At 47.8% G+C, this 17,610-nt stretch overlaps 1 protein-coding gene across 2 annotated transcripts in view; it reads right to left on the reverse strand.

Annotated features, from left to right (window-relative positions):
* The window catches only part of LOC136842683 (adhesion G protein-coupled receptor L3-like), a 58,878-nt gene that overhangs the window by 37,254 nt on the left and 4,014 nt on the right, over nucleotides 1-17,610 (reverse strand). The window contains exons 2-3 of one of the 2 annotated variants that reach the window (XM_067110342.1): nucleotides 17,097-17,241; nucleotides 16,427-16,621 (exon numbers count right to left, since the gene is read on the reverse strand). The gene's annotated coding sequence lies outside the window, so the exon portion shown is untranslated. The remainder of the gene's footprint in view (nucleotides 1-16,426; nucleotides 16,622-17,096; nucleotides 17,242-17,610) is intronic. The other variant, XM_067110341.1, reaches the window with a different exon arrangement.

Below are 17,610 nucleotides of genomic sequence, written 5' to 3' on the forward strand. Positions count from 1 at the left end.
AGAAAAAATTCCTCTAATTCTTCATTGGCCGGTCGGAGATTCGAACTCGGGTCTAGCAGAGTGCTAGCCGACAACTCTACCGACTCGTCCAACGAGGAAATCTCATCGTGCGGAGGGAAAGTACACGAGCGACCCCGACACCTGAGGGATTAAAAGCTGTAGGCTACCCACTTTGGGGTCGAAGCTTTAAGTAAAACGTGAACATATGGAAAACAATGCAGAATTATAAATACGTACTTACATAAATAATCAAAATACAGTGCAATGTTCTTAACTTTACTTCAAACTTTTACAATCCATAAAATCCCATCATGTCTATGTTTGAGATTAATATGCAAAAGTTACATTTATAATAATACTTGCACTTTTATTATTGTGTAATATATAAGCACTGTACACACACAGTTATATATATATATATATATATATATATATATATATATATATATATATATATATATATATATATATATATATATATATATATGTATGTCTAAATGTATATACATATATTTATACATATATAAAATTATGTGTGCCTAATATCAAGTCTGGGGCATATAAGCAAATGTCAGACGCGAGCTACGGTTCGTGGCTCGTGTTGGGCGGCGCCTCAGCGACTCCGGAAAAGACGTTGCTTGAGAGGTCTAGACTACTGGTCCAAGCCTTGGCTACTTGGCCTTCGCTGGGCGCTCTCGTGTCCCCTGACAGACGCAATGTGTCTCATCTTGATGTGTCTTGCGGGTGGGGCCGCTCTGTCTGGTCCCCGTTCGTTGGCTTATTCCTTCTCCTGCTGGAGTATATGATTCGACTCTGAATATTTAGAGTCGGTTGCTGGGTAGCAATGCTTACGGCTTCGGCTATCAAAAGGCGTCCATAGTTGTCCTCTTAGTGTAGGACCTATGCACCTTCGATCAGCCCTCGTAGGGATGGCGTTCTGTCATGGGCATCAATGTAATGTTGATGTATAGCCTCTTTGTTCCTAAGGGAGGTGTGTAAATATCACAGCAGGGGCTTCATCGGACACTACAACCACCCTTAGAAAACGTATGCTGGCCAATAGAAACCAAGGGGCCCTACTTCAACATCATATAGATACCCTCAAATTTGGTATTATGCGCACTTGTTATTTTATATACATAAATAACATTTGTATTACGCAATCATAAGTACAGTTACTATTATAAATGCAACTCTTACATACCTTATCAAGTTCTGTACGTTGCTTCCAAACATAAGCAAATAAGATTTTATGGAATGATAAACAGTCTTGAGTAGATATTATGCACATGATATTGTATTTTAGATATTCGTTTGAATATGTATTTACAATTCTGAACCGTTTTCTATATATGTACGTTGTGCCTAATAGCTCCGACCCCAAAAATGATTCAACTTTTAATCCCTGGACCAACAACCATTCGAGTCTCGAAGTCACTTGTATATTTAACGCCCCAGCCTCCGCACAATGATAAAAGATTTCAAATCCAGGTTTTTAAGTCAGTAGTAGCTTAAAAGTGCCATAGAGTGGCGAAACAGCTATCGTAAAAAAAATGAATACATGGAAAAAGAAGTCTGCGCATTATTTTTTTCACCGGAAACTGACGGCGTCGGTGACCCTGGTAGTTGTGACGCCAGATAACCCACAATTAATCAATCAATCACCGGAAACTGACGCGTGAGAATCGAAAAAAAACTCCGATGATATGAAGATTCATACAAGAAACTTATTAACATCACTAAAGCAATTGATTTCAACATACATACACACACATACACAAAACACACACACACACACACACAAACACACACATATATATATATATATATATATATATATATATATATATATATATATATATATATATATATATATGTGTGTGTGTGTGTGTGTGTGTGTGTGTGTGTGTGTGTGTGTTAAAAACAGTAAAAACAGGTACTATAAAAAAGATGTCAATATGTATAAATAAAAGGAGACCAGAAGAGCGTTGTATTTCGGGTGGTATGCACACCCTTTTGGTTAGTACGCGCTTGAACTATTTATTTATACAAGGAGTTTCTAAACAAAGGCAAACAATGAATACAGAGTTCGCCTAGATCCAGCAAAGCCCAGAGAACGAGTAGTAGCAGTTATCTTCTGTACAACAGGATCCTGAAAGATAAGGTCGATCTTGTCCGGTTTCCTTTATCCGTGGGAGATTCCTGTCGTTTGTCTGCTTAACGGAAGCCGCCCTTTGGATAGACACTTACTCTTATGAACTATTTGCAATATATCTTGGTTTATACTGTGCTTGACCATGTGTGTGTCTTATTGTTTGTTGGTATTTATTTCTATTTATTTATTATTTTTTTTTGTGGACAAGGCTTTTTCCAGCGGACCCCAGTTAAGACTTATCGGAAAGTATCATGTATATGCCAATATACAAACGTTAGTGACCAAAGGTCCTTCTGTACTAGGGTACCCGAAAGCAAAAGAACTGAAGAAAGCGAGAAAAAGATGGTTCTGGTGAAAGAGTGAGGCTGTGCCCCAAAAGACGACTGAGGCTGAAAGACTGAGGCTGTGCCCCAAAAGACGGAGGCTGTGCCCCAAAAGATGGTGAAAGAGTGAGGCTGAAAGACGGTGAAAGAGCTGTGCCCCAAAAGACGAGTGAAAGAGTGAGGCTGAGGCTGTGCCCCAAAAGACGGTGAAAGAGTGAGGCTGTGCCCCAAAAGACAGTGAAAGAGTGAGGCTGTGAAAAGAGTGAGGCTGAGGCTGCCCCAAAAAGACGGTGAAAGAGTGAGGCTGTGCCCCAAAAGACGATGAAAGACTGAAGAAAAGACTGAAAGAGGCTGTGCCCTGCAAAAGACAGTGAAAGAGTGAGGCTGTGCCCCAAAAGACGGTGAAAGAGTGAAAGAGTGAAAAGACAGGTGAAAGAGTGAGGCTGTGCCCCAAAAGACGGTGAAAGAGTGAAAGACTGATAAAAGAGTGAGGCTGTGCCCAAAAAGACTGACGATGAAAGAGTGAGGCTGTGCCCCAAAAGACGGTGAAAGACTGAGGCTGTTCCCCAAAAGACGATGAAAGACTGAGGCTGATGCCCCAAAGAAAGACTGAGGCTGTGAAAAGACTGAGGCTGTGCCCCAAAAGACGATGAAAGACTGAGGCTGTGAAAGGCTGCTGTGCCCCAAAAGACGGTGAAAGACTGAGGCTGTGCCCCAAAGACGAAAAGACAATGAAAGAGTGAGGCTGTGCCCAAAAGACAGACTGAGGCTGTGCCCCAAAAGACGGTGAAAGAGTGAGGCTGTGCCCCAAAAGACGATGAAAGAGTGAGGCTGGCTGACAGTGAAAGACCCCCCCAAAGACGACGAAAGTGAAAAGACTGAGAGCTGTGCCCAAAAGACGATGAAAGACTGAGGCTGTGCCCCAAAGACTGAAAGACTGAGGCTGCCCCAAAAGACGGTGAAAGACTGAGGCTGTGCCCCAAAAGACGTGAAAGAGTGAGGCTGTTCCCAAAAGACGGTGAAAGACTGAGGCTGTGCCCAAAAGACAAAAAAGACTGATGAAAGACTGAGGCTGTGCCCAAAAGACGGTGAAAGAGTGAGGCTGTTCCCCAAAAGCTGTGAGGCTGTGCAAAAGACAGAGGCTGTGAGGCTGTTCAAAAAGAAAAGAGTGAGGCTGTGCCCCAAAAGACGATGAAAGACTGAGGCTGTTCCCCAAAAGACGGTGAAAGAGTGAGGCTGTGCCCCAAAAGACGATGAAAGACTGAGGCTGTGCCCCAAAAGACGATGAAAGAGTGAGGCTGTGCCCCAAAAGACGATGAAAGAGTGAGGCTGTGCCCCAAAAGACGGTGAAAGAGTGAGGCTGTGCCCCAAAAGACGATGAAAGACTGAGGCTGTGCCCCAAAAGACAATGAAAGAGTGAGGCTGACAGTGAAAGAGTGAGGCTATGCCCCAAAAGACGGTGAAAGACGATGAAAGAGTGAGGCTGTGCCCAAAAGACGATGAAAGAGTGAGGCTGTGCCCCAAAAGACGATGAAAGAGTGAGGCTGTGCCCCAAAAGACCCAAAGTGAAAGAGTGAGGCTGTGACCCCAAAAGACGGTGAAAGAGTGAGGCTGTGCCCCAAAAAGACGATGAAAGAGTGAGGCTGTTCCCCAAAAGACAGTGAAAGAGTGAGGCTGTGACCCCAAAAGACAGTGAAAGAGTGACGATGAAAGAGTGAGGCTGTTCCCCAAAAAGACGATGAAAGAGTGAGGCTGTTCCCCAAAAAGACAAAAAGAGTGAGGCTGAAAAGACGATGAAAGACTGTTCCCCAAAAGTGAAAGAGTGAGGCTGTGCCCCAAAAGACGATGAAAGAGTGAGGCTGAAAAGACAGTGAAAGAGTGAGGCTGTTCCCCAAAAGACGATGAAAGGCTGTGCCCCAAAAGACGATGAAAGAGTGAGGCTGTGCCCAAAAAGACGGTGAAAGAAAGTGAGGCTGTGCCCCAAAACTGACGAAAGACGAAAGGAGGCTGTGCCCCAAAAGACAGTGAAAGAGTGAGGCTGTGCCCCAAAAGACGGTGAAAGAGTGAGGCTGTGCCCCAAAAAGACAGTGAAAGACTGAGGCTGCCCCAGTGAAAGAGTGAGGCTGTGCCCCAAAAGACGAAAAGAGTGAGGCTGTGCCCCAAAAGACGGTGAAAGAGTGAGGCTGTGCCCCAAAAGACGATGAAAGAGTGAGGCTGTGCCCCAAAAGACGATGAAAGAGTGAGGCTGTGCCCCAAAAGACGATGAAAGAGTGAGGCTGTGCCCAAAAGATGGTGAAAGAGTGAGGCTGTGCCCCAAAAGACGATGAAAGAGGCTGAGGCTGTGCCCCAAAAATGACGATGAAAGAGTGAGGCTGCGAAAGAGTGAGGCTGTGCCCCAAAAGACTGTGAAAGAGTGAGGCTGTGCCCCAAAAGACGAAAGAGTGAGGCTGTGCCCCAAAAGATGATGAAAGAGTGAGGCTGTGCCCCAAAAGAAAGAGTGAGGCTGTGAAAGACGAGTGAGGCTGTGCCCCAAAAAGACTGTGAAAGAGTGAAAGGCTGTGCCCCAAAGACGATGAAAGAGTGAGGCTGTGCCCAAAAGACAGAAAAGAGTGAAAGACTGTGAGAGTGAGGCTGTGCCCCAAAAAGACGATGAAAGATTGAGGCTGTTCCCAAAAGACGGTGAAAGAGTGAGGCTGTGCCCCAAAAGACGATGAAAGAGTGAGGCTGTGCCCAAAAGATGAAAGAAAGAGTGAAAGCTGTGTGCCCCAAAGACGACGTGAAAGACTGAGGCTGTGCCCCAAAAGACGGTGAAAGAGTGAGGCTGTGCCCCAAAAAGGCTGACGATGAAAGAGTGAGGCTGTGCCCCAAAAGACGGTGAAAGAGTGAAAGAGAAGAGTGAGGCTGTGCCCCAAAAGACGGTGAAAGAGTGAGGCTGTGTCCCAAAACAGAAAGAGTGAGTGAAAGAGCTGTGCAAAAGACAGTGAAAGAGTGAGGCTGTGCCCCAAAAGACAGGCTGTGCCCCAAAGACAGTGAAAGAGTGAGGCTGTGCCCCAAAAGACGATGAAAGAGTGAGGCTGTGCCCCAAAAGACGAGAGAGGCTGAAAAGAGTGAAAAAAGACGTGAAAGAGTGAGGCTGTGCCCCAAAAGACGTGAAAGAGTGAGGCTGTGCCCAAAAGACGATGAAAGAGTGAGGCTGTGCCCCAAAAGACTGTGAAAGAGTGAGGCTGTGCCCCAAAGACGGTGAAAGAGTGAGGCTGTGCCCAAAAAGATGGTGAAAGAGTGAAAGAGTGAGGCTGTGCCCAAAAAGACGGTGAAAGAGTGAGGCTGTGCCCCAAAAGACAGTGAAAGAGTGAAAAGACGTGAGGCTGTGAAAGAGTGGGGCCCCAAAAAGACGATGAAAGAGTGAGGCTGTGCCCCAAAAGACGATGAAAGAGTGAGGCTGTGCCCCAAAAGACGATGAAAGAGTGAGGCTGTGCCCCAAAGACGATGAAAGAGTGAGGCTGTACCAAAAGACAAAGAAGAGGCTGTGCCCCAAAAAGACGATGAAAGAGTGAGGCTGTGCCCCAAAAAGACGGTGAAAGACTGAGGCTGTGCCCCAAAAGACGATGAAAGAGTGAGGCTGTGCCCAAAAGACAGTGAAAGAGGCTGTGCCCCAAAAGACGGTGAAAGAGTGAGGCTGTGCCCCAAAAGACGAGTGAAAGAGTGTTCCCCAAAGACAGTGAAAGAGTGAGGCTGTGCCCAAAAAGACTGTTCCCCAAAAGACGTGAAAGAGTGAGGCTGTGCCCCAAAAGACGATGAAAGAGTGAGGCTGTGCCCCAAAAGACGATGAAAGAGTGAGGCTGTTGAAAGAGTGAGGCCCCAAAAGACGGTGAAAAGAGTGAAAGAGCTGTGTCCCAAAAGACGATGAAAAAGAGTGAGGCTGAGGCTGTGCCCCAAAAGACAGTGAAAAAGACGATGACAGTGAAAGAGTGAGGCTGCGCCCCAAAAAGAGACGGTGAAAGAGTGAGGCTGTTCCCCAAAAGACGATGAAAGACTGAGGCTGTGCCCCAAAAGACCTGTGCCAAAAGACGTGAAAGAGTGAAAGAGTGAGGCTGTGCCCCAAAAGACAGTGAAAAGAGTGAGGCTGTCCCCAAAAGACGGTGAAAGACTGAGGCTGTGCCCCAAAAGACGATGAAAGACTGAGGCTGTGCCCCAAAAGACGGTGAAAGAGTGAGGCTGTGCCCCAAAAGATGGTGAAAGACTGAGGCTGTGCCCCAAAAGACGATGAAAGACTGAGGCTGTGCCCAAAAGACGATGAAAGACTGAAAAGGCTGTGCCCCAAAAGACTGAAAGAGTGAGGCTGTGCCCCAAAAGACGATGAAAGACTGAGGCTGAGATGAAAGAGTGAGGCTGTACCCCAAAAAGACAGTGAAAGAGTGAGGCTGCTCCCAAAAAGAAAACACTGAGTGAAAGAGTGAAAAGGCTGTGCCCCAAAAGACGGTGAAAGAGTGAGGCTGTGCCCCAAAAGACGATGAAAGAGTGAGGCTGTGCCCCAAAAGACTGATGAAAGACTGAGGCTGTGCCCCAAAAGACTGATGAAACACTGAGGGTGTGCCCCAAAAGACGGTGAAAGACTGAGGCTGTGCCCCAAAAAGACTGAGGTGAAAGAGAGCTGAAAAAAAGACGTGAAAGAAAAGACAGTGAAAGAGTGTGTGCCCAAAAGACGGTGAAAAGAGTGAGGCTGTGCAAAAAGATGGTGAAAGAGTGAGGCGGTGCCCCAAAAGACGATGAAAGAGTGAGGCTGTTCCCCAAAGACGATGAAAGAGTGAGGCTGTGTCCCAAAAGACGGTGAAAGAGGTGAAAGGCTGTGAAAGAGTGAGGCTGCCCCAAAAAGACGATGAAAGAGTGAGGCTGTTCCCCAAAGAAGGAGAAAAGTGAGTGAAAGACGGTGAAAGAGCTGTTCCCCAAAAGACGATGAAAGAGTGAGGCTGTGCCCCAAAAGACGGTGAAAAAGTGAGGCTGTGAGTGAAAACGATGAAAAGACGATGAAAGAGTTAGGCTTGCCCCAAAAGACGATGAAAGAGTGAGGCTGTGCCCCAAAAGACGAAAGAGTGAAAAAAGACGATGAAAGACTGAGGCTGTGCCCAAAGACGATGAAAGAGTGAGGCTGTTCCCCAAAAGAAAAGAGTGAGGCTGTACCCAAAAGACAGTGAAGTGAGGCTGTTGAAAGAGTGATGCTGTTCCCCAAAAGACGATGAAAGACTGAGGCTGCGCCCCAAAGACGGTGAAAGAGTGAGGTTGTGCCAAAAGACGATGAAAGACTGAGGCTGTGCCCAAAAGACGGTGAAAGAGTGAGGCTGTGCCCCAAAAGACGATGAAAGAGTGAGGCTGTTCCCAAAAGACAAAAGAGTGAGGCTATGCCCCAAAAACGATGAAAGACTGAGGCTGTGTCCCAAAAGACAGTGAAAGAGTGAGGCTGTGCCCCAAAGACGGTGAAAGACTGAGGCTGTGCCCCAAAAGACAGTGAAAGAGTGAGGCTGTTCCCAAAAGACAATGAAAGACTGAGGCTGAAAGACTGTGAAAGAGTGAGGCTGTGCCCCAAAAGACAGTGAAAGAGTGAGGCTGTGCCCCAAAAGACGGTGAAAGGGTGAGGCTGTGCCCCAAAAGACGGTGAAAGAGCGAGGCTGCGCCCCAAAAGAAGGTGAAAGAGTGAGGCTGCGCCCCAAGACGATGAAAGAGTGAGGCTGTGCCCCAAAAGACAGTGACGATGAAAGACGTGAGGCTGCGCCCCAAAAGACAGGAAAGAGGGCCTGAAAAGACGGTGAAAGAGCGAGGCTGTGCCCCAAAAGACAGTGAAAGAGCGAGGCTGTGCCTCAAAAAGACGGTGAAAGAGCGAGGCTGTGCCCAAAAGACGACAGTGAAAGAGTGAGGCTGCTCCCAAAAGACGGTGAAAAGAGTGAGGCTTGTCCCAAAAGACGGTGAAAGACTGAGGCTGTGCCCCAAAAGACAGTGAAAGACTGAGGCTGTGCCCCAAAAACAGTGAAAAGAGTGAGGCTGTGCTAAAAAGACGAAAGAGTGAAAGACTGAAAGAGTGAGGCTGTGCCCCCAAAAGACGGTGAAAGAATGAGGCTGTGCCCCAAAAAGACGGTGAAAAAAGAGTGAGGCTGTGCCCCAAAAGACGGTGAAAGAGTGAGGCTGTGCCCCAAAAGACAGAAAGAGTGAGGCTGTGCCCCAAAAGACGATGTGAAAGACTGAGGCTGTGCCCCAAAAGACGGTGAAAGAGTGAGGCTGTGCCCCAAAAGACGATGAAAGACTGAGGCTGTGCCCCAAAAGACGGTGAAAGACTGAGGCTGTGCCCCAAAAGACGATGAAAGAGTGAGGCTGTGCCCCAAAAGACGGTGAAAGAGTGAGGCTGCGCCCCAAAGACGGTGAAAGAGTGAGGCTGTGCCCCAAAAGACGATGAAAGACTGAGGCTGTGCCCCAAAAAGACGATGAAAGAGTGAGGCTGTGCCCCAAAAGACAAAAGACAGTGAGGCTGTGCCCCAAAGATGATGAAAGACTGAGGCTCTGCCCCAAAGACGGTGAAAGTGGGCTGCCCCAAAAGACGAAAGAGAGTGAGGCTGTGCCCCAAAAGATGGTGAAAGAGTGAGGCTGTGCGCCAAAAGAAGGTGAAAAAGACTGAGACTGTGCCCCAAAAGACGGTGAAAGACTGAGGCTGTGCCCCAGTGAAAGAGTGAGGCTGCGCCCCAAAAAGACGGGTGAAAGAGTGAAGCTGTGCCCCAAAAGACTAACTGAGGCTGTGCCCAAAAGACGGTGAAAGAGTGAGGCTGTGCCCCAAAAGACGGTGAAAGAGTGAGGCTGTGCCCCAAAAGACGATGAAAGACTGAGGCTGTGCCCAAAAGACGGTGAAAGAGTGAGGCTGTGCCCCAAAAGACGGTGAAAGAGTGAGGCTGTGCCCAAAGACGATGAAAGACTGAGTGAAAAGACGATGAAAGAGTGAGGCTGTGCCCTAAAAGACGGTGAAGGAGTGAGGCTGTGCCCCAAAAGACGGTGAAAGAGTGGGGCTGTGTCGCAAAAGACGGTGAAAGAGTGGGGCTCCGCCCCAAAAGACGGTGAAAGAGTGAGGCTGTGCCCCAAAAGACGATGAAAGACTGAGGCTCTGCCCCAAAAGACGGTGAAAGAGTGAGGCTGTGCCCCAAAAGACGATGAAAGACTGAGGCTGTGCCCCAAAAGATGGTAAAAGAGTGGGGCTGCGCCCCAAAAGACAGTGAAAGAGTGAGGCTGTGCCCTAAAAGACGGTGAAAGACTGAGGCTGTGCCCAAAAAGACGATGAAAGACTGAGGCTGTGCCCAAAGACAGTGAAAAGAGTGAGGCTGTGCCCCAAAACAGATGGTGAAAGACTGAGGCTGTGCCCCAAAAGACGATGAAAGACTGAGGCTGTGCCCCAAAAGACGATGAAAGAGTGAGGCTGTGCCCAAACTGATGCCCTGCAAGAAGGTGAAAGAGTGAGGCTGTGCCCCAAAGACGATGAAAAGACTGAGGCTGTGCCCCAAAAGATGGTGAGAGCTGTGCCCCAAAAGACAGTGAAAGAGTGAGGCTGCTCCCAAAAGACGCTGAAAGAGCGAGCTGTGCCCAAAAGACAGTGAAAGAGTGAGGCTGTGCCCCAAAAGACAAGAAAGAGTGAAAGAGTGAGGCTGAAAGACTGAGGCTGTGCCCTGAAAGACTGTGAAAGACTGAGGCCGTGCCCCAAAATACGATGAAAGACTGAGGCTGTGCCCCAAAAGACGGTGAAAGACTGAGGCTGCGCCCCAAAAGACGGTGAAAGAGTGGGGCTGTGCCCCAAAAGACGGTGAAAGAGTGAGGCTGTGCAATAAAAGATGGTGAAAGAGTGAGGCTGTGCACCAAAAGACGATGAAAGAGTGAGGCTGTGCCCCAAAAGACGATGAAAGAGTGAGGCTGTGTCCCAAAAGACGGTGAAAGAGTGAGGCTGTGCCCCAAAAGACTGTGAAAGAGTGAGGCTGCGGCCCAAAAGACGGTGAAAGAATGAGGCTGCGCCCCAAAAGACGGTGAAAGAGTGAGGCTGTGCCCCAAAAGAAGGTGAAAAAGTGAGGCTGTGCCCCAAAAGACGGTGAAAGAGTGAGGCTGTGCCCCAAAAGACGGTGAAAGAGTGAGGCTGTGCCCCAAAAAGATGGTGAAAAAGTGAGGCTGTGCCCCAAAAGACGATGAAAGAGTGAGCTTTTGCCCCAAAAGACGATGAAAGAGTGAGGCTGTGCCCCAAAAGACGATGAAAGAGTGAGGCTGTGCCCCAAAAGACGGTGAAAGAGTGAGGCTGTGCCCCAAAAGACAGTGAAAGAGTGAGGCTGTGCCCCAAAAGACGGTGAAAGAGTGAGTCTGTGCCCCAAAAGACGATGAAAGACTGAGGCTGTGCCCCAAAAGACGGTGAAAGAGTGAGGCTGTGCCCCAAAAGACGATGAAAGACTGAGGCTGCGCCCCAAAAGACGGTGAAAGAGTGGGGCTGTGCCCCAAAAGACGATGAAAGACTGAGGCTGTGCCCCAAAAGACGGTGAAAGAGTGAGGCTGTGCCCCAAAAGACGATGAAAGACTGAGGCTGTGTCCCAAAAGACAGTGAAAGAGTGAGGCTGTGCCCCAAAAGACGGTGAAAGACTGAGGCTGTGCCCCAAAAGACGGTGAAAGAGTGAGGCTGTGCCCCAAAAGACGATGAAAGAGTGAGGCTGTGCCCCAAAAGACTGTGAAAGAGTGAGGCTGTGCCCCAAAAGACAGTGAAAGAGTGAGGCTGTGCCCCAAAAGACGGTGAAAGAGTGAGGCTGTGCCCCAAAAGACAGGTGAAAGAGAGAGCTGCGCTGGTGGTGAAAGAGTGAGGCTGTGCCCCAAAAGACGGTGAAAGAGTGAGGCTGTGCCCAAAAGACGGTGAAAGAGTGGGATTGAAAAGACGGTGAAAGAGTGAGGCTGTGCCCCAAAAGACGAGTGAAAGAGTGGGCTGTGCCCCAAAAGACGATGAAAGAGTGAGGCTGTGCCCAAAAGACGGTGAAAAGAGCAGAAAGCTGTGCCAAAAGACTGAAAGAGCGAGGCTGAAAAGACTGTAAAAGACAAAAGAGTGAGGCTGCGCCCCAAAAGATGGTGAAAGAGTGAGGCTGTGCCCAAAAGACGATGAAAGACTGAGGCTGTGCCCCAAAAGACGATGAAAGACTGAGGCTGTGCCCCAAAAAGACGGTGAAAGTGAGGCTTGCCCCAAAAGACAAAGAAAAGACGGTGAGGCTGTGCCCCAAAAAGACGAAAGTGAAAGAGTGAGGCTGTGCCCCAAAAGAGAAAGAATGAGGCTGTGCCTCAAAGACAGTGAAAGAGTGGGGCTGTACCCCAAAAGACGGTGAAAGAGTGAGGCTGTGCCCCAAAAGAAGACTGAAAGAGTGAGGCTGTGCCCCAAAAGACAGTGAAAGAGTGAAAAGAGGCTGTTCCCAAAAGACTGAAAGAGTGAGGCTGTGCCCCAAAAGACGATGAAAGACTGAGGCTGTGCCCCAAAAAGACAGTGAAAGAGTGGGTGAAAAAGACGACGAAAGACTGAGGCTGTACCCCAAAAGACGGTGAAAAAGTGAGGCTGTGCCCCAAAAGACGATGAAAGAGTGAGCTGAAAATGATGATGAAAAGACGTGAAAGGCTGAGGCTGTGCCCCAAAAGACAGTGAAAGAGTGAGGCTGTGCCCAAAGAAAAGACGATGAAAGACTGAGGCTGTGCCCCAAAAGACGATGAAAGACTGAGGCTGTGCCCCAAAAGACGGTGAAAGAGTGAGGCTGTGCCCCAAAAGACAGTGAAAGAGTGAGGCTGTGCCCCAAAAGACGGTGAAAGAGTGAGGCTGTGCCCAAAAGACGATGAAAGACTGAGGCTGTGCCCCAAAAGACGGTGAAAGAGTGAGGCTGTGCCCCAAAAGACGATGAAAGACTGAGGCTGTGCCCCAAAAGACGATGAAAGTGAAAGCTGAAAGACTGAAAGACTGAGGCTGTGCCCAAAAGACGATGAAAGACTGAGGCTGCCCCAAAAAGACGGTGAAAGAGTGAGGCTGTGCCCCAAAAAGACGACGATGAAAGACTGAGGCTGTGTCCTAAAAGCTGTGTCCCAAAAGACAGTGAAAGAGTGAGGCTGCCCCAAAAGACGGTGAAAGAGTGAGGCTGTGCCCCAAAAGACGATGAAAGAGTGAGGCTGTGCCCCAAAAGACGAGAAAGACAGGCTGAAAAGATCAGTGAAAGATTGAGGCTGTGCCCCAAAAGACAGTGAAAGATTGAGGCTGTGCCCAAAAGACGAGGCTGAGGCTGTGCCCCAAAAGACGGTGAAAGAGTGAAAGAAAAGATGGTGAAAGAGTGAGGCTGCCCCAAAAGATGGTGAAAGAGTGAGGCTGTGCCCCAAAATACGTGAGGCTGTGCCCCAAAAGACGGTGAAAGAGTGAGGCTGCGCCCCAAAAGACGGTGAAAAAGACAGTGAAAGAGTGTGGCTGTGCCCAAAAAGACAGTGAAAGAGTGAGGCTGTGCCCCAAAGACGAAAGAGCTGTGCCCAAAAAGACGGTGAAAGAGCGAGGCTGTGCCCCAAAAGACGGTAAAAGAGTGAGGCTGTGCCAAAAAAGAGTGAGGCTGCCAAAAGACAGTGAAAGAGCGAGGCTGTGCAAAAAGACGGTGAAAGACTGAGGCTGTGCCCCAAAAGAGATGTGAGGTGAGGCTGTGCCCAAAAGACGTGAAAGACTGAGGCTGCTGTGCCCCAAAAGACGGTGAAAGAGTGAGGCTGCGCCCCAAAAGACGGTGAAAGAGTGAGGCTGTGCGCCCCAAAAGACGGTGAAAGAATGCTGTGCCCAAAAGACGGTGAAAGAGGCTGGACTGTGAAAGAGTGAGGCTGTGCCCCAAAGACGGTGAAAGAGTGAGGCTGTGCCCCAAAAGACAGAGTGAAAGAGTGAGGCTGCCCCCAAAAGACGGTGAAAGAGTGAAAAGACTGAGGGCTGTGCCCCAAAAGACGATGAAAGAGTGAGGCTGTGCCCCAAAAGACGATGAAAGAGTGAGGCTGTGCCCCAAAAGACGATGAAAGACTGAGGCTGTGCCCCCAAAAGACAGAAAAAGAATGTGGCTGAAAGACTGAGGCTGGACTGAAAGAATGAGGCTGTGCCCCAAAAGACGGTGAAAAAAGAGTGAGGCTGTGCCCCAAAAAAGACAGATGAAAGACTGAGGCTGTGCCCCAAAAGACGACTGAGGGCTGCAAGAAAGAGTGAGGCTGCCCCAAAAGACGGTGAAAGAGTGAGGCTGTGCCCCAAAACAGTGATGAAAGACTGAGGCTGTGCCCAAAAGACGGTGAAAGAGTGAGGCTGTGCCCCAAAAGACGATGAAAGAGTGAGGCTGAAAAAGATGGTGAAAGAGTGAGGCTGTGCCCCAAAAGACAAAGAGTGAGGCTGTGCCCCAAAAGATGATGAAAGACTGAGGCTGTGCCCCAAAAGACAGTGAAAGAGTGAGGCTGTGCCCCAAAAGACTGAAAGACAGTGAAAGAATGAGGCTGTGCCCCAAAAGACGGTGAAAGAGTGAGGCTGTGCCCCAAAAGAGGCTGTGAAAGACTGAAAGAGTGAGGCTGTGCCCCAAAAGACGGTGAAAGACTGAGGCTGTGCCCCAAAAGACGATAAAAGACTGAGGCTGTGCCCCAAAAGACGATGAAAGAGTGAGGTTGTGCCCCAAAAAGACGGTGAAAAAAGACGAGGCTGAAAAGGCTGTGCCTAAAAATGACGATGAAAGACTGAGGCTGTGCCCCAAAGACAGTGAAAGAGTGAGGCTGTGCCCCAAAAGACGGTGAAGGAGTGAGGCTGTGCCTCAAAAGACGAGTGAAAGAGTGAGGCTGTGCCCCAAAAGACGGTGAAAGAGTGGCTGTGCCCAAAAGACAGTGAAAAAGACTGAGGCTGTGCCCCAAAAGACGATGAAAGACTGAGGCTGTGCCCAAAGAGACGGTGAGTGAAAGAGTGAGTGAGCTGCGCCCAAAAGACAGTGAAAGAGTGAGGCTGTGCCCCAAAAGACGATGAAAGACTGGCTGCCCCAAAAAGACGGTGAATGAGGCTGAGGCTGGGCCCCAAAAGACGATGAAAGAGTGAGGCTGTGCCCCAAAAAGACGGTGAAAGAGTGAGGCTGTGCCCCAAAAAGACGGTGAAAAGAGTGAGGCTGTGCCCCAAAAGATGATGAAAGACTGAGGCTGTGCTGCCCTGTGCAAAAGACAGTGAGGGCTGAAAGACGATGAAAAGTGAGGCTGTGCCCCAAAGACGGTGAAAGAGTGAGGCTGCGCCCCAAAGATGGTGAAAGAGTGAGGCTGTGCCCCAAAAGACGGTGAAAGACTGAGGCTGTGCCCCAAAAGACCAAAAGACTGAGGCTGTGCCCCAAAAGACAGTGAAAGACTGAGGCTGCCCCAAAAGACGGTGAAAGAGTGAGGCTGTGCCCCAAAAGACGGTGAAAGAGTGAGGCTGTGCCCCAAAAGACGGTGAAAGAGTGAGGCTGTGCCCCAAAAGATGGTGAAAGAGTGAGGCTGTGCCCCAAAAGACGATGAAAGACTGAGGCTGTGCCCCAAAAGACGATGAAAGAGTGAGGCTGTGCCCCAAAAGACTGTGAAGGAGTGAGGCTGTGCCCCAAAAGACGATGAAAGAGTGAGGCTGTGCCCCAAAAGACGATGAAAGAGTGAGGCTGTGCCCCAAAAGACGGTGAAGGAGTGAGGCTGTGCCCCAAAAGACGGTGAAAGAGTGGGGCTGTGCCGCAAAAGACGGTGAAAGAGTGGGGCTGCGCCCCAAAAGACGATGAAAGAGTAAGGCTCTGCCCCAAAAGACGGTGAAAGAGTGAGGCTGTGCCCCAAAAGACGGTGAAAGAGTGGGGCTGCGCCCCAAAAGACGGTGAAAGAGTGAGGCTGTGCCCCAAAAGACGATGAAAGACTGAGGCTGTGCCCCAAAAGACGATGAAAGACTGAGGCTGTGCCCCAAAAGACTGTGAAAGAGTGAGCTTGCGCCCCAAAAGACGGTGATTACAGATCTGTTTCTTAGAGAGTGAGAAATCTGAAACGTAAGGAGAAACGGAAGTTGAGTAATACGTCGGCAGAGATGATCTGATAAGTGTCCCGAAGCGGCCTAAGATGAGGTGGCCGAAGTTATCGTAACAGCTTATTATACGAAATCAGACCTGGAGAACTAAATCGTAGTACCGGGGAGAAACACATTACATATAACGGATAAAAAACATAAACAACTTTTTTTTTTTTTTTTTTGCATAAACAGCTATGCTATGAAGGGGGTTAGTGCCGTCAGTGCACCTCACGAGCAGTGCACTGTAGGCATTACATACGGTTCTTTGCAGAGTCTCTTCGGGCCCCTAGCTGCAACCCCTTTCATTCCTTTTACTGTACCTCCATTCATATTCTCTCTCTTCCATCTTACTTTCCACCCCTCCTGACAATTATTTCACAGTGTAACTGCGAGGTTTCCTCCTATTACACCTTTGTAACCTTTCTCTCAGTTTTCCTTTCAGCGCTGAAGGACCTCATAGGTGCCAGCGCTTGGCCTTCGGCCTAAATTATATATTCTATTCCATAAACAGCTATGAAACCGTCTCGGGCAGTAAGAAGAACCCAGGGTCAACGCCAGCCATCTTAATCGTTCTAACACTACCACAGTGACGAATCACATTTGTGCAAGGGGAAGTGCTGGCATAAGGCCGGTTTAATCTAAACCAACCAACAAACCAAAGCAAACATGAAGGAATTACAATTTCATCAACTCACAGGGCAAAGGATAAGATTCGAGGGTGTTCGGTAACGATTGAGCGTCCTTATGCCAGGATGGATCCTTTCACAATGGTTGCCCGTGATCAAAAGTAAGGTATTACAGGGAATAAGGGGGCTGGTGTAGACCTCTGGAATCAGATCAGTCAAAGGAGACGTTATTTATGGAGCTGAAACTTACCTGCTGCTGAAAAGGGTACGATGAGGAACGCTAAGCAAAACAAGGTGTTTCTTGCCATTATTTGACTCCGGTCCTTCATTGTTGATTTTCCAACAGGGCTTGACGTTGTAATTATTCAGATGCAGGAGTTTAGTCCACAGCTGATGTCTACTCTCAAAAATGCTCTGTTTTCAACGAGTGCGGTTGTGAGTTGTTCTGCAAAACATGAAAAAGAAGATGTAGGACATTCTGTCTGTGTGTGTGTGTGTGTCTCTCTAAATAAATAAATAAATAAATATATATATATATATATATATATATATATATATATATATATATATATATATATATATATATATATATATATATATATATATATAAGTAAGTATACCTTAGTTTTACCAGACCACTGAGCTGATTAACAGCTCTCCTAGAGCTGGCCCGAAGGATTAGACTTATTTTACGTGGCTAAGAACCAATTGGTTACTTAGTAACGGGACCTACAGCTTAATATATATATAATATACTGTATATATATAATATATATATATATAATATATACATATATATATATATACGTATATATAGAATATTATATGTATATTCAAGCCCAAATTTAAAATTTATCAACTATATTTGTATTCACAAAAAAGAAAAAAATGAAAACAGGATATAACTATGTCGAACGTACTCTGTTTTCATCTTTGGGTTTGACTTTCAAGACAGGATGTGGTCTGCAGAGGTTTCCTGTAGTGCAGCAACACTTCTTCAGAGATGAAGAGACAATTCATCGCGCACCATAAAAACAAGAAGTCAGATGATCAACTCAATCGTTTCTGTAGACATGGAGTTAAGAAGAAGGGAGAGTTAAAACAAGTAAAAAATGCGACGAAGTTTCTTCGGCGCAATCGAGTTTTCTGTACAGCGTATGAGCCGCGGCCCATGAAACTTTCACCCACGGTCCGTTGGTGGCATGTCTTATAGCGTTACCAGGCGCGCGATCATGGCTAAGTTTAACTTTAAATAAAATTTAAAAAAAAACTACCGAGGGTAGAGGGTTGCAATTTGGTATGTTTGACGATTGGAGGGTGGATGATCAACACACCAATTTGCAGCCCTCTAGCCTCAGTAGTTTTTAAGATCTGAGGACGGACAGAAAAAGTGTGGACAGAAAAAGTGCGAACGGGCAGACAAAGCCATCTCAA

This window comes from Macrobrachium rosenbergii, chromosome 10, assembly GCF_040412425.1.
Source record: "Macrobrachium rosenbergii isolate ZJJX-2024 chromosome 10, ASM4041242v1, whole genome shotgun sequence".
Classification (NCBI taxonomy): Eukaryota; Metazoa; Arthropoda; class Malacostraca; order Decapoda; family Palaemonidae; genus Macrobrachium; species Macrobrachium rosenbergii.